The sequence below is a fragment of the Rhyacophila brunnea genome, unplaced genomic scaffold (genome assembly GCF_057557595.1).
Source record: "Rhyacophila brunnea isolate RB1 unplaced genomic scaffold, BYU_Rbru_1.0 scaffold_15, whole genome shotgun sequence".
Taxonomy (NCBI): domain Eukaryota; kingdom Metazoa; phylum Arthropoda; class Insecta; order Trichoptera; family Rhyacophilidae; genus Rhyacophila; species Rhyacophila brunnea.
Window position 1 is genome coordinate 10,593,369 of NW_028232806.1, and position 14,992 is coordinate 10,608,360.

The following is a 14,992-nucleotide window of genomic DNA, read 5'->3' on the forward strand; positions in this document are numbered from 1 at the left end:
AGTCGGTATAGACAATTTGAACTTTTTTTTTAGATATTTCTTTTGGTTTTGATTCTGTAAATAATATTCCAGTTGTATGTGTTAATGTTAATTAATGTAATAACTACAAATCACATTTTGTTTCTAACAAGTTACATGTACTAAGTTGATATGAGAACATATTATGAACAAAATAAACTTCACAGGTAATACCCGAGCAACGCTTGGAACTTCAGAAAAAAAATGTTTTAAGCTTAAGTGTATATAATAAATCCATCTCAATTAATTTTAATTAAGATGCTTCCAGAAAAACATCAAATAAAATACCCATAAGCTAAAAATAAAAACCACCCTCAAACGCAATTTTATTGGAATCGCTTAATGCTATTACCGTAAACTTAACATCATACATTATTAACTCTTCAACCCCTTCCAAAATAATAAAATCTTATCCGAGAGTGCGAGAGGGTAGAAAACCTCAGGGGCCCCAACCCTCCAACCGGGCCTCACATGCCTGTGGGAGAGAAATATAACTCAGCCCATCGGCTCCTTGCGATTTATTATCCCTGCTTCCCTACCATCACACCTTGATTAGTTTACCTACTCCCTCAGGTATATGTAACTATATCTGGGCAGGTAGTATATTATCTGTATAGATGTAGATATTTATCTGTAAACATTTTTACTTTATGAATATCTTGGGTATAGTGAGTTATAGTTTTAGACTTAGGCACTTTTAATAAGTACCTACCTAGTTTTATCTTAGCTGTCCATTATTTTGAGTCTGAATATTGAAAGCACTTTATGTTTAAATAAATAGATTAAATTTAAGTACATAAATAAATATAAATGTATTATTATAATATTGTGCTAAATATAATAAATAAATATTACAATAAGCTTCGTAGACGTTTCAGATTCATTGCATAATAAATAATATACTATTATCAAAATAATACGCTCAATGCATTATATCTTCATATACTATATACCTATATTATAACTACTAAAGCAGAATAAAAAATACACAGTGATTGTACAAAAACCGAATACAAAATACCAAGTCATCAAACGTGAAAGCTACAATCAATAAATAAATATTTATTAAAAATACGTAACTTGGACAAATCTTGGAAATATTGAGGTATATAAGAAAAAATCCAGGAAAAATTGAAACTGAGTTAAATTTCAACAAATAACTATGCGAGCACTTTATCTGAAGCCACCAATCCAAGTGTTTTTCTGTCAGATAATTTCTATCTGTTTGTTTCTAATTGTTTTTTAAATAAGTGACCTTAATGTTACTACCATTTAAATGAAGAAACAATTAATTTATTAATAGATGGCACCAGTATTCATCATAATATGTAGCTTATACCAGATTTGCACGTGCATAAATTTACTGCTGGCAGTATGTATTATCGTGCGAATTGCAAGATTACATGCATCGGTCAAAAAAGTTTAGAAACTTCTTCATTTTGACGCGACAATAATTGGACTTGCAATATCTTCGCCTGCGCAATAGAACAATATTGGCAAACCTGTACAAAAAAGAAACTAACTACATCGCGCAAAGACTCGTTTTGAGGTTTACCAATTTTCACGACCAGCTGTCAAATAGTACCTACCATACAATGACAACTTAGCGTCTTGCTTGCTCTTGAAAAATGAGATTGGCGAGACAGTCAGCACTTTTACGTGAAAACAGTTATTATCGCGATATGTAGTTTAGAATACACACTATTATTACAAATAAATTCATGCACGTGTACAGGTGCCATTTACTTAATTCTATTCTATCCGCGAGTATCGAAATAATAAGATACTAAATGATTCGTATTATTATTAATTATTTGATCTCTATAAACTACATGCTTCTCAATCGCCAATTATTATTAATAATATTGTTACAATTGTGCTCTTTTCTAAATGTTTATTTTTAAATACCTATTAATAATCGAGATAAGTCTAGTAAGTCGGTACCATGAATAATTAAGTCTATGAGCTTTAATGTCAGTGTCATCAATAACGGATCAGTAGTATTTGAGTTATGACCAAACATACGGACACATTATAGAGAGACACTCCAGTTTTATTATTTACATATTTATAATATCTTCGAAACTAATAAACATTACGTTTTTTCCGAGTTCTACATCATAAATGTTTGGGTTAACTTAAATTATACTAACGGAATATGTACATGTACCTTTTTGCGGACAAGGTAACCTTGAAAAGGTGTTTAGTAAAAAGTTGTAATGTGCTTTTAATACGCTCTAAAATAGAATTTAATAATATATAATGTATAAACTTGTTTAGTATATTTAATGAAAATACTTAGATACTTAAATTTACTTAAGGTAAGTAGTTTTTAAAATAATTCTGTGAAAACAAGTGTGTATATTTTGTTAATAAAATAAAATGACGTTCACATAAAAATTTCTTTCTTTAATATTTGTATAGAAAAACTAAATAAATAATTAATCACGTTTACAATTTGTATTAATAATCTAGCTTAAATCTATTAATACTTGCGAGATGAAAGCTTTTCCGAGCTAAAAATTCTACTTCTCTCGGTCTTGTATTTTACATTAACATAGCACAACTTAACTACTTAGTCGATCTATCGTTCTCAAAATCTTCCTTTTGAATATTTTATACGTATCTCTATTTTTTGGTGTAGACCAGGGGTTCTAAACCTTTTTGCGGTAGCGGGCGCATTTGAGATTTGGGATAATATTGGCGAGCAGGCGTCATCGAATTTCTAAAAAACAAGATTTAAGTATAATGCGTTATATTTATTATATCGGTAGATTCTTCAAAAATATTCTCACCAATCACTTTTTTCATCCTTGTACAAGAGAATTTTTTGAAAAAAGGTTATCTTTATTCATCATTGACACAGCACCGTTGCATAAACCACATTTTTGTCCTTAGTTTGGATAAAACAGTAGTTTTCTTCCCAATCGCTGTTAAATTGATACGTTCGTTGTTTTTTACTCGGATAATTTACTCATTTTGGGGTAAAATATTTTTGATAAAAAATCAACCGCAGTGAAAATACGTAATGCACTAAAAATTAGACAGAACGGGGTGGTCGTCAGCCAGAAAAATACGTAACTTAACAATTGCACAATATTAGCATATTAAGAAATCTTGTGACAGTGGAACTAAAACTTATTCGTAAAATAACAAAAATTTCGTAATTTTGTTGCGATTTCAATAAATTATTTTATTAAAAAATATTTTTTTTCGTTATTTAATACTTTGCCGGGGGCGAAAGAAAATGGCTCCGGTAGACTATAGAGCAATAATTTTTATTAGAGATTTATAGCAAATTCCTAAAATATCGGATATCTTTTGTATTATTTATTATACCGTAGTTTGTACTAATTATTCGTGATACCCAGTATATAGCTCTTTACACCACGCTGTGCTACTCTTGGTATTGACATATCTTTTTACTGTTAGTCAACATTGAGCTGCTTTAGCAAGTATATATGATTATGGAAATTACACCATATTTATTACCTCTACTTTTTTAACAACCTGCTTGGGAATGAGGGGAACATAGAACTAGCTAACAGACTGAGAGGTGGAATTCAGCGTTATTCACATTAAAATGCCTATTCAGGTACATGTTATCATACAAAAAGACAAAATTCCGTATATACAACGTGACTGTGAAACAATCTGCATATATGGAAAACTTGGGGTCTCAGAGAAATATGAAAAGACTAACAAATCATTCAAAAATAATACTTCAACCCGTTAAATAAAACCAACGGTGGCACATCTCGCATCAGGCACGCTATTTGAACAAATTAAGCGCAATATTGTTAATGTCATGGGGACGCGAAGATTCAAATTGGCCGATCACATTGTTAGATGCAATGGATCTAGAGCTCGTCATAAATTTTATAAAGGAACCCCTTTAGGCACTCGGCCCCTGAGAGATATGTCTATGTGTATAATGTTTTCTGTTTTTTCTCTCTATTTTTCTTTAAAGATTTTCAATAACCCTCCAATTATATTCATTACAGCTGTGCATAATTTGATTTATTATGATTTTTGTAACCGCCTGTTATTGAGACCATCACATATATTATATGTATCCTCTGTTATTGATGTTGACCTAAATGAATAAAATTTAAAAAGAGAGAGAGAGAGAGACCTAGAGAGGCTGACTGTAACCGACTGAAGAAAGAGAGCTTGAGATAAAGATTTCTGGAGGATAGTTAAACAGTCGGTGAGCTTTTGTAAGTAAGTATTTATAAAAGAATTTACAACGATTTTGATCGAGTTTATATTATAAATAACAATCCGTCAATATTAAGTTAAAATAAAAGGTTTTCTAAATCTGCTGCTACCTTATTTTTAAAATAACTACAAATTAAATAGTCTTATCATCATCATCATCAACCTAAATCTATTCACTACTGGATGAAGGCCTCGTCAAGTTGCTTTCACTTCTCTCGGTCCTGTGCATTGCGTTGCCACGTACTTCCGCAGAACTTTATCATTTCATCGATCCAGCGGCCTCTAGGTTTACCTTGTGGACGTTTTGTACTTCTTGGATACCACTGGATGACTAGATTTGTCCAACGATTGTCTTTTCTTTGAGCTATGTGTCCAGCCCATCTCCATTTAAGGCTTTTAATAAACTCTATTACATCGCAAACCCTTGTTTGCTTCCTTATCCACTCATTCCTCTTTTTGTCCTTTCGAGTTATGCCCAGCATGCACCTCTCCATACCACGTTGTGCTACTCTGAGTTTCTGGATCTCTCTTTTACTTAGAGTTTTACTTTTACTTACAGTCTTATGATATAAATAAATAACAACATTTATTAACAACTAATTTCACGGAAAAAATCCCTACTCACAACATGGCAATTCTACTGGTTTTCTACGGCATATAATATAATATATAGCGTCTTTCCTATCTCTCGTCTCATATTATTGATTCTCATTATAATGCCATATAAACTCAAACGTGATAGTTTGATAAGTGCCTATTCATATTTTATAAAGCTAATTTTGTTATTTTCCTATGGAGAGTGAAACACATGTCGTAAAATAACAATTATTTACTATGAATACCAAGTGATAACGTTACTTAACTATATCAATTATCTTAAACTAAGAGAATTCTGAATCTATTGAAATGAAATAATATCCATGTTATGTTTACATTATATTTCAATGTTATTCCTATGTATTGTATATCATATTACATAATTGATCATACATACTTTTGAAAAACACTTCTGAGAAAATATATTATAACTAATTATAACAATTGATTATAATATATTTTCTCAGAAGTGTTTTTCAAAATTATGTATGTTCAATAATTGGAATGGTACTGGTGGTGGTTAAATCTTGTGAATTATTCGTTGAAAAAAAGAAATTGTATAATCATGAACGTATTACGTACTTCTTGTTCTGTACTACGGAGTATTCTTGAAAATGGATTTATTATAAGGAATCCTTATGGCGTTTCCTATAAACTTGTTTTAGAGCGTGTTCACAATAAATTTCTTCCACATCTTTAGTTTAATGTATATAAATATTTTGTTTTTGACAGTTTCCGACTAGCTTTCTTCAAGGCATGCCCGCTTTTCATTTTGTTGAAGCTCTTCTGCTCTTAAAGCATTTTTCCCTGCTCTCAAGTGGTATTGTTTCCAATCCTGATATTCTGGTAAATTTGAAGTTATGTGCACCCGTCAATTACATGCGTGGTTGCAGCCATGAAAATATTTTCCTCACCAGACACCAATAGCGAGGTCTGTGCGACTGGTCAATGTACTTCCTAGAGATGTAAACATTTTTAGCGATGCAATATGTATTTTGTATATAAAATTCTATTTTATTGTTTAATTTGTATTTTCCTAGATTATATTTCTTTTGATATAAAATTATTTTTTGGTTTGTTTTTCTTCACTAAGTTGATTTACCTGTTCTTTTATTCTAAATATGTCATGCTGTGAACATCTTGAATTGATAATTTGTTATGTGCTCAATTCGTATTTTTTAAATAAATAAAAATTCTTTATTACTCCTTAGTTAGAGCCCGGTTTGAGAGCGGGTCGATTGTTTGGGCCCAGTTTCAGTTGAAATACGACCTTATGGTGGAGCGAGTTCAAAATATTTTTGAGATTCCTTTACTTGAGGTCATATGAATACTACCCGTGACTCTGTCCAACTGGGCTTATCTTCGGTATGCGGTCACGTATTTTTTCCAAAGTATATGCGGTGTAAAGGAAAATTCAATTCTTGGTATTATTGACTTGTGTGTCCCTGATAACTTTAATATCTTATAATTTGGGAGCATTAGTTGTTTGATCTCCCAAGGTGCAGAACAAACCTGCCATTGATGATGCCAACTGGGAGGACAATAACCTTTTTCAACCAAATCACTTCGGATATTGATATATTCTACCACAGTCGGTGTAAGTCGGTTTTTTTATACTAAGTTTAATACTATTTCTTTATTTTGGAATTTCGTATTGTGAACATCTTAAATTTCTAATTTTTTAAGTTCACTAAGTAAATAATGTAAAATATATTTTAATTCTATGATACCTACCAACTGTTATCAGACATTAGCGTTATTTTGGTAATTTTTTCCTTATCTGCTACTGCTTTGAACATTAACGGAATATTGGGCTCAAACCAGTGGTTTGTTTTTTTACAATTTAAAAAAATCAAATCAAATTTAAATGAATTCCAAATTTATATTTCTTATCCTATAGAAAAATGAACCTGATAATTTAATAAAAAACAGGTTAAATGAAAATAAAGCACGCTAGCTGAACAGCGATTTAAGGTTGTCCGATTTTAAATGGAGGCATTTAGTTATAACTATCCATTTTCAAAATGGTCGTTGTTATAATAAAATCAGTAATACATGGGTCACTCAAAGCATGTTTACTGTTCAGTCATTTTATCCAGCAACCTCCAAATTACTATTTTACGTATTTAATCCGAATATACCTTCATAAAAGCTTTTGACAAAGTTCTTAATTTTATTTTTTTATTTAGATATTTATTACATTAAACTCATTAAAGTATAGTAATTTAATAGGTAAAATAAACAGACGATTTTGATAACCTCAATTTTAAAAAGCTTCCTAAATGCTGAGTGAAAATTATATTATCAGACTTCGTAGGAGGATAAGTTATTATGAATGGTTAAAACCTGCAAGCATTAGGCGAACCTTACGAATATTATATCAAAATTATTCTAAGAAACTACCCACTTATAGTCAGTATTTTTGGCGAATACAGGGGATTTTTCTGCCACAGTGTAAAAAAATAATAACATTTCTTAATGTGAATTGCACACGCCGCGAGCATTTTGTGGTGTTACATAATATTGGTCACGTAATTAATGATATTGCTATCATTGAGGTACTCGTACCTTGCGCTAAAAACTGAAATGGTTTATAGTGTGCTCGTCGGTCGTTCGTTGGGTATACGCTGAAAAATAATCCGTTTACGTTCAGACACACTGATCCACCATACATTTTTTGACAGACGCGGAATCTAATCTACGACTAATCGCTCTACAATCTTTACGATGTAGATCTTGGTCGCACCATAAAAAGGTTTAAAAACCGATTTGTTACAATAAATTGGTGTCAGCCTCTCAATTATTCTGTTTTCTTGGTCGTATACTCATGTCTGAGGATCGAAACTATATTTTATTTTGTCATCCTTTGATTTGAGCGACCAAAACTTTCCATTCTTCTCGATGTGTATACTTTATGTTTAAACAACACATAATTTTCAAGACCCAGGATTCAAACTCGAGACCCACGACTTTATTAGCGGAATGGTAGTGAAATGGCATGGTAATAAAAATGTAATATAAATATTATACTTCAAACAGGGATAAACGGTTCAGTTGCAACACAGAACAACGATTCATAGAAATCGGTGATGATAGTATACAAACGTTCATAGAACAAGAAGCATTAGAAGAAAAATAATTATTTTTTACAATAATTACTAATAGTGCTACACATTAATGCAAACACGTTTGTTTTTGATATATATATATAATATTTAATTATTAAAAAAAATTGAAATCTACTTGTAATTTTTTTTTTGCATTTACACAGTATATTGCGTCATGCCTCTGACAACTATTAATGCAAACTTTTTACTAAAATAATGCAGATCACATATTTTCGTTTTAAATACAAAACACGGCAACGCACAAAAATTCCGCGTTCGTTTTCGGCGATAAATAAAACTGTCGTAACTTTTCTTCGTGACGAATTTGGATTATGTTCGCACAATTCTTCATACTCATATAACGGCACTTTCATTTTTTCCGCAAACGAGTTATGCCGGAACGAATTTGGTGCATCGGTTACCACGTTGGTGTGTTCAACTAAATATTATAATATAATACAAAAGCGCTTGATATTGGCGTGGCATTCCAAATATACGTTATTAATTTTTATAAATTAGGTAATTTTCAGTGGAAAGATATTGTATTATTAATTTTATTGATTGAATCAATGTGATACTCGTATAGATCTCATGATTGAAAGTATTTTTGTATCATCGCCATTATCATCGACTAGAGTCGATGAAAAGCTGGATGAAGGTTTCCCTAGCTCATTCCACTTTTGTCGGCCCTAGTTTTCTGCTGCCACATACATCCACCTACCATATTGAGTTTGTTGATCTAGCAGATTTTAGAGCATCTATGTGATTGTTTGTTGCCCCTTATGTACCACTGAATGACTTTTATTCTCCAAACGGCATGCTTAGACTGCGGCTTCTATATTAAGACATATACGTCACCGCGGTCGTTTCTGGAATTAAAACCGCATATAGCTCTATGACGTAGATGTCTATATTTAAGGCGCACAGTTATCAATTGTCATTTAATCAACTTAGCAACCTCTGCACATCGCGTACCTTTGCTTCCTAATCTATTACATTTTTGTGGCCTTTCCCTATTATTTCCATGCCACGTTTTTCTGCTCATATTGTTTGGATTTATCTCACAGTAAGTGTCCATGTTTTATATGTACCTATACGTGATTATTGATTTTCAAACATTGCAGTAGTTAACAATTAAAACTGGGCGTGTTCACTATTTACCGTCATAATTAAATGATTTTTCTTATAATTTGATTTTCCCACAATGACACTATTAAAAAATGTTTAATATAAATGATTTACACATTCTTAACGTATATACCAATGTTTAAATATTATATTCAATACAGTCACTATACCCTTATGTCATTGGCTGAAATTTTAATGTCATTAACGTTGGACATATTCTGATTTTAAAAACAACCCATAAAGTCTTTTTCCAGTTTTAAAAAGTAGTTTTTTGGCTATTATTAAAATCAAGCAGATGTGTGTATAGTTATCGAATGATATTACAATAATAACGCCTTTTGACTGTATATGGGCTATGTCCAGTTTTAATCGTTAACTACTAAATTTGGTTGAATACTTTACGCTTTAGGCATGATGTAAGGTCAGTTCACGTCACGTAGTAGCGAAGGGTGGAAGTAAGCTATTAATATCCGCCATAAATAGTCCATAGTAAACTTTGTTAGTCACACGTATTTGTTTTTATTGTACTAAGACTACAATTATTTACATATGGTATTGGTAAGTCTTAAAAATCAATAAATCCTGCCTAAACCAAACCACAAAAGTTTTGGTATATTTTGGGTGATACGACAAAATTGTGCACACTTTTTCATTCGTACTTATTTGTTTTCGTTGGATTAAGAATATAATATATTACAAATATTGTTGGTTCATTTTTTATTTCATTAAGCCCCGTATAAACAAAACTATAATAGATAGAAAATATTATTCTATCTATAAAATATTCAAAGTTATGTATGATTTAATTGCATAATTTTAGATATTTCTAGATAGACGAGTATTTTTTGACTATTATCTGTTATGGCTTGGTTTTCACAAAGTTTAATTGATTTTTTTTAAACTAACCATTACCATCGGTAAATTGTTGCGTTATTTCAATGAAAACAAATACGAATGACTGACAAAGTTTATCGTGAAGTATTTATGGCGGATCTTAATAGCTTACCTCCACCCTTTGCCACTTACTAGTCATTGAGTATCACGTACCCAAATATACTTTGCCAGCTTGTTACCTGACAGAATATTACAAAAACTACATAATATATCGTAAAATTTTGTTAGAACATTTAAATTAGCAATGTAAAGAAAAGTAGATAGAATGTAATTTTAATTTCTTGTGCACTCATTTTCCGAATAAATTTTCTCCAATTTTCTTTTAGAATAAAGAAAAGTTCGTGTAAGACTCTTGTTTAAAAAAATATTACACTAAAGGTTTGCATGCGAGAACTGAAATTACAGAGCTGCTCAACTAATATGCCGCGTGCAAATTGAAAAAGATGTAAGATGCCTAGTCCGCAGCAAACGCTAAAAAGTACGAAGGGCAACAAAGCGAAAATAATTTAAAATTATATAAATTTTACGCTCGCAAAAGCCTCGCAATCAAGGGTAAACGCCTTCTTCCGGATTCAGTGGAATTCTTTTTTAACCGCTACGCCGCTGTTTTATTTTTTATTCTCTTAGAAACAGGGCTGCAAAATAAAAGGTTTGCAATTTCTGTGTGTCTTTATAAACTATATTTGTTTTAATTTTATTCTTACATGTTGAAAATATTATAATCAATACAATACAGAGTATATATAACGTTTATTTACCATGATTTTAATGGTATGTAGCTTATTATTACACTTTTATAACATAGATATCTATGAATTACTCGATAAGGTACTCGTAACATAACATAATAAATTTAATAATAGAATGCATTTTCACCGTAAATTTTCAATTAACACCATTAAAGAAAGTAATAAATTTATTATAATAAGAATCAATAATCACCAATATATAATATTATCTCCTTTATATTATTATCCTAAGAAATTTTGGAAAATACGTCAACTTTTTTATTTAAATACCACTTTGTTGATTATTAAAGGAATTCACTTCAATTTTTGGATTCCCGAATCTACTTCCATTTGAATCGGGCACAATCTGATAAAACTCGACACAATCACAGATAAAATCATTTTCAAATCGCGTTTTACATCCGTCACCATACATCTTCGCATCATGCTAGCCATCTACGGCAAATTGATTATATTGTCACTTAATACTTTTTATATTTCACAAATCAGAATTAATATTCCACCAAACTATTCAAATCTATAAGTAGCACATTAGCGTGCTACAAGAAATAAATACATCTTTCCTCACTAATTACTACGAAAATATAATCTAAAACCATGTCACTGCTTTTTATCTGTCAAACTAATACAATTAGATTGTCATTTGTTTTCTTTCGCAAAACAAGTTCATTTGACGTGTCAGAATTCAAATTTAGAATTTGCAGAATTAATCGAAAAAATGTGAAATTTCCATTAGCAATTTTTTTTTAAATACTTCTTTGTGGCTGTTCACGAACACTTTTTATTGAATAATTACCTAGGCTACTAATTTTCATAGATTACAATACAGTCATATTAAGTTGCCATTGCAAACAATGAAATAAATTAATACGAATTGTTATAGTTAACGAAATTTGTGATATTGTATAATATCTACCTGTTTTTACCATCCTTACCATCATCAATCTGGACCTATCTACTGCTGGAAGAAGGCCTCCTCAGCCTTATTGTACTCCGTACTTACACATGAATTATTATTTATTCACCTATCTTTATTTATAATGCCATTATTATCACGAGCCTCATTAAATCCACTGCTGGATGAAGGCCTCTCTACGTTGATTGTATTCTTGACAGTCTTGAATTTCATCATCATCATCAATCCACTGCTGGATGAAGGGTTCCGCAACGTGATTCTACGACTATCGATTTAACGAATTTGTGATATTATACCTATTTCTATCATTCTTATCATCATCGACCTGAACCAATCCACTGCTGGATAAAGGCCTCCCATAGCCTGATTATACTCCTTTCTGCCATATAAATTGCTGTATTTATCAAAATCAGTGATATTATATTTATTTACATATTCATATCGTCATCATCATCAACCACAATCAATCCACTGCTGGATGAAGGGTTCCGCAACCTGATTCTACTACTATAGGTTTAACAAATTTGTGATATTAATCCCATTTTTATCGTCCTTATCATCATCGACCTGAACTAATCCACTGCTGGATAAAGGCCTCCCATGCCTGATTCTACTCCTTTATGTCATTTAAATTGCTGTATTTATAAAAATTGGTGATATTATATCTATATATATTGCCATTATCATCATGAGCCTGAATCAATCCATTGGTGGATGAAGGCCTCTCTAAGTTGTTTGTATTACTGTCGGTCATATGAATTGCTAAATTTATCAAAATTGCTGATATTATATTTACCCATTCGTAATATCGTCATTATCATCATCCACTAAGATCAACCCACTGCTGGATGAAGGTTATCCCAACCTAATTCTACTCTTCTTAGTCATATAAACTGTTATATTTTTTTTTAAATTTGTGATTTTATATACCTACCCATTTATATCGTCAATATCGTCATCAACCTGTATGAATCCACTGATGGATGAAGGCCTCTTTAAGCTGATTCCACATTTTTAGGTTTTATAAATCCCTATTCTTATCAGAATTGGTCGATTCCTCTCAGATATAATATGTATTGCTTTATTATTTATCAACATTTGTCTCGATATGAATGTCCTGCACCGGGAAACTATATTATTTAAGGTTAATTTTGAATTCAAAATTTGATTTTTTAATTTATATTATTCTATGGCTGCAAGCATTTATTTTTATAGACAATGAAACAAAACAATGTTTAAATTTGTTTTTTATGCTGCTAACCTTTTTCTATTATGTAAATGGGTCCCGAAAGAGATTAATATTTGGATATATTGGATCGCTTTTTTATGATTATCACATAATATTGCTGTATATTCGAAAGAATGAGATGTATAATTATTTATCATATTTAAATGCACATACCTACACATAATAATATATTGTTTTAAAATTAAAATGTCATTGGTAGCAATCGGCGATCGACAGCTGTTCTGCTAGGCCTAGCAGCCTGATGTGGTGTCAGACGATATTGTGAAGGCCAGACTCTAGAATAGACTACGCATATGACTCCAAATTTGAATTGGCAGTGACGACATGCAAATCGTAAAACTGACAAATCAGCGAAATGTCAAACTGTCTGACGTGAATGAAAATCCATCGCGAAGGGACAACTATACATACTTTAAAATTATATTAAAATCCAACACCATGTCATCACGACGAAAAGCTGTCTGCAAGACCTAGCGAGACAGACTGGCGAGAGCCAGCTGGCTGAGCTAGTATATATGAATAGCCATTATAAATATTTTTACATTGAGAAGTTTATCACCATTGCTAAGGGCTTCTTAGGATTCTCTTCGATTGAAACCATATGATGTCATTGATTTGTCAACGCCGTTGATTTATTATGTTTTTTTTGTTTTTCAACTTTCAAAAATCGTATTTCAAGTAATAAAAGTAAATAAGTATTTCAAGATTTTAAATTAGTAAATAAATGATAAAAAATCATATATTTTATCTTATCTAACATTCTACTATTTACATGACGTATTAGTTGCGTAAATGATGATGAATAGCTTCTTGGAAGTGGATTCTTATGTCAACCATATGTAACTTTTTTGTGAAGATTTGGATTCTGAAGATGAAATATTATTTTAAATAAAAAAAATAAAAACTATAAAGCTGTTCTACTAAACAGATAATAATGTGAACTCCCACTTTTAATACTCATGAGCCGCCACTCGTATCCCATTAACTTGTTCAAATAACTATTTATTATTAATGATGCTATCGAAAAATCTAAAACTTTTTATAATAATGTACTGGAATATTTTACATTGTTCTTAAACGAATAACCATACTTAGGACAGTATATAGTATATATCATAATACATAGAAACGAATCGTCTTAGTACACAAATAAGCATATCAATTCAATTTTCAGGTCTCCTTTTACTCAGATAATAAGCCGCGGCCCACTTTTCCTGGCGATTGGCTTTGCCCGCTCCACCTCGCATGTTGAACCTTTGACACACAAACAGAAGATATATTTCCGCGCTTTTCTCTGCCCTGAGAACATCAACTTTTTTCATTGACTCTATTATTTCTTCAACTCCATCCAACCGTCCACCAAAATAAAATGTATTTAAATTGTGTCCATTTTTCTTATTATTTTAATATTTGTGCAATGATGTCATTTAATTTTGAAAATATTACGGTTTTGTAGTATTATGGCATTTCTTATAGTTTAATGCTCATGGCACGGATGCTTCCATATGCTTGGGTATTATTTGTGTACTTCAGAAAGATGGTTAAATATTTTATATGCTGAAATCTATAAGAATGATAATATTTAAACGCCAATGGCCTCCGTGGCAGATCCATGGTTTTGATAACGTTATATTTTAAAGGTATTAATGATGTTACCTTATACACCATATTATGAGAATTACGTAAGTTGAGCACGACACAGAATTCGCGCCGTGCACGAACGTGTATATACAGAGAATGCACGCCGAATGACGTTCACACGTTGAAACTAATTAAAGATCTATTTACTGAAACCGCATATGACTTTATATATAATAAATCATACATGTATAATTTATTTTTACTTGGTATATGAGCGTGTATATAAACAATTTCCAAACGGATACGGTCAAACGTTTATATTATATTGAGTGAAATGTAATTCTATCAGCAGAAATTATAAGTTAAGTAAGAAACAGTACAAAACTATATGCGGTTTCCGTCAATCAATGGCCTCTTAGTATTTGAAGCGAACATAAAGAGCTAGCTGCAGTTGTTGTGTGATTGTCCTAAATCTCGCAAAGCATACAAAAGTCAACAGCAAAATGTAGGTGACATGGTTGCTGAATTTCTA

The 14,992-nt window shown here is 31.2% G+C and overlaps 1 protein-coding gene across 1 annotated transcript in view; it reads left to right on the forward strand.

The window, feature by feature from the left end:
- Nucleotides 1-14,992, forward strand: part of LOC147074908 (zwei Ig domain protein zig-8-like) — a 197,049-nt gene that overhangs the window by 56,397 nt on the left and 125,660 nt on the right. The gene's annotated exons all lie outside the window — the stretch shown is intronic.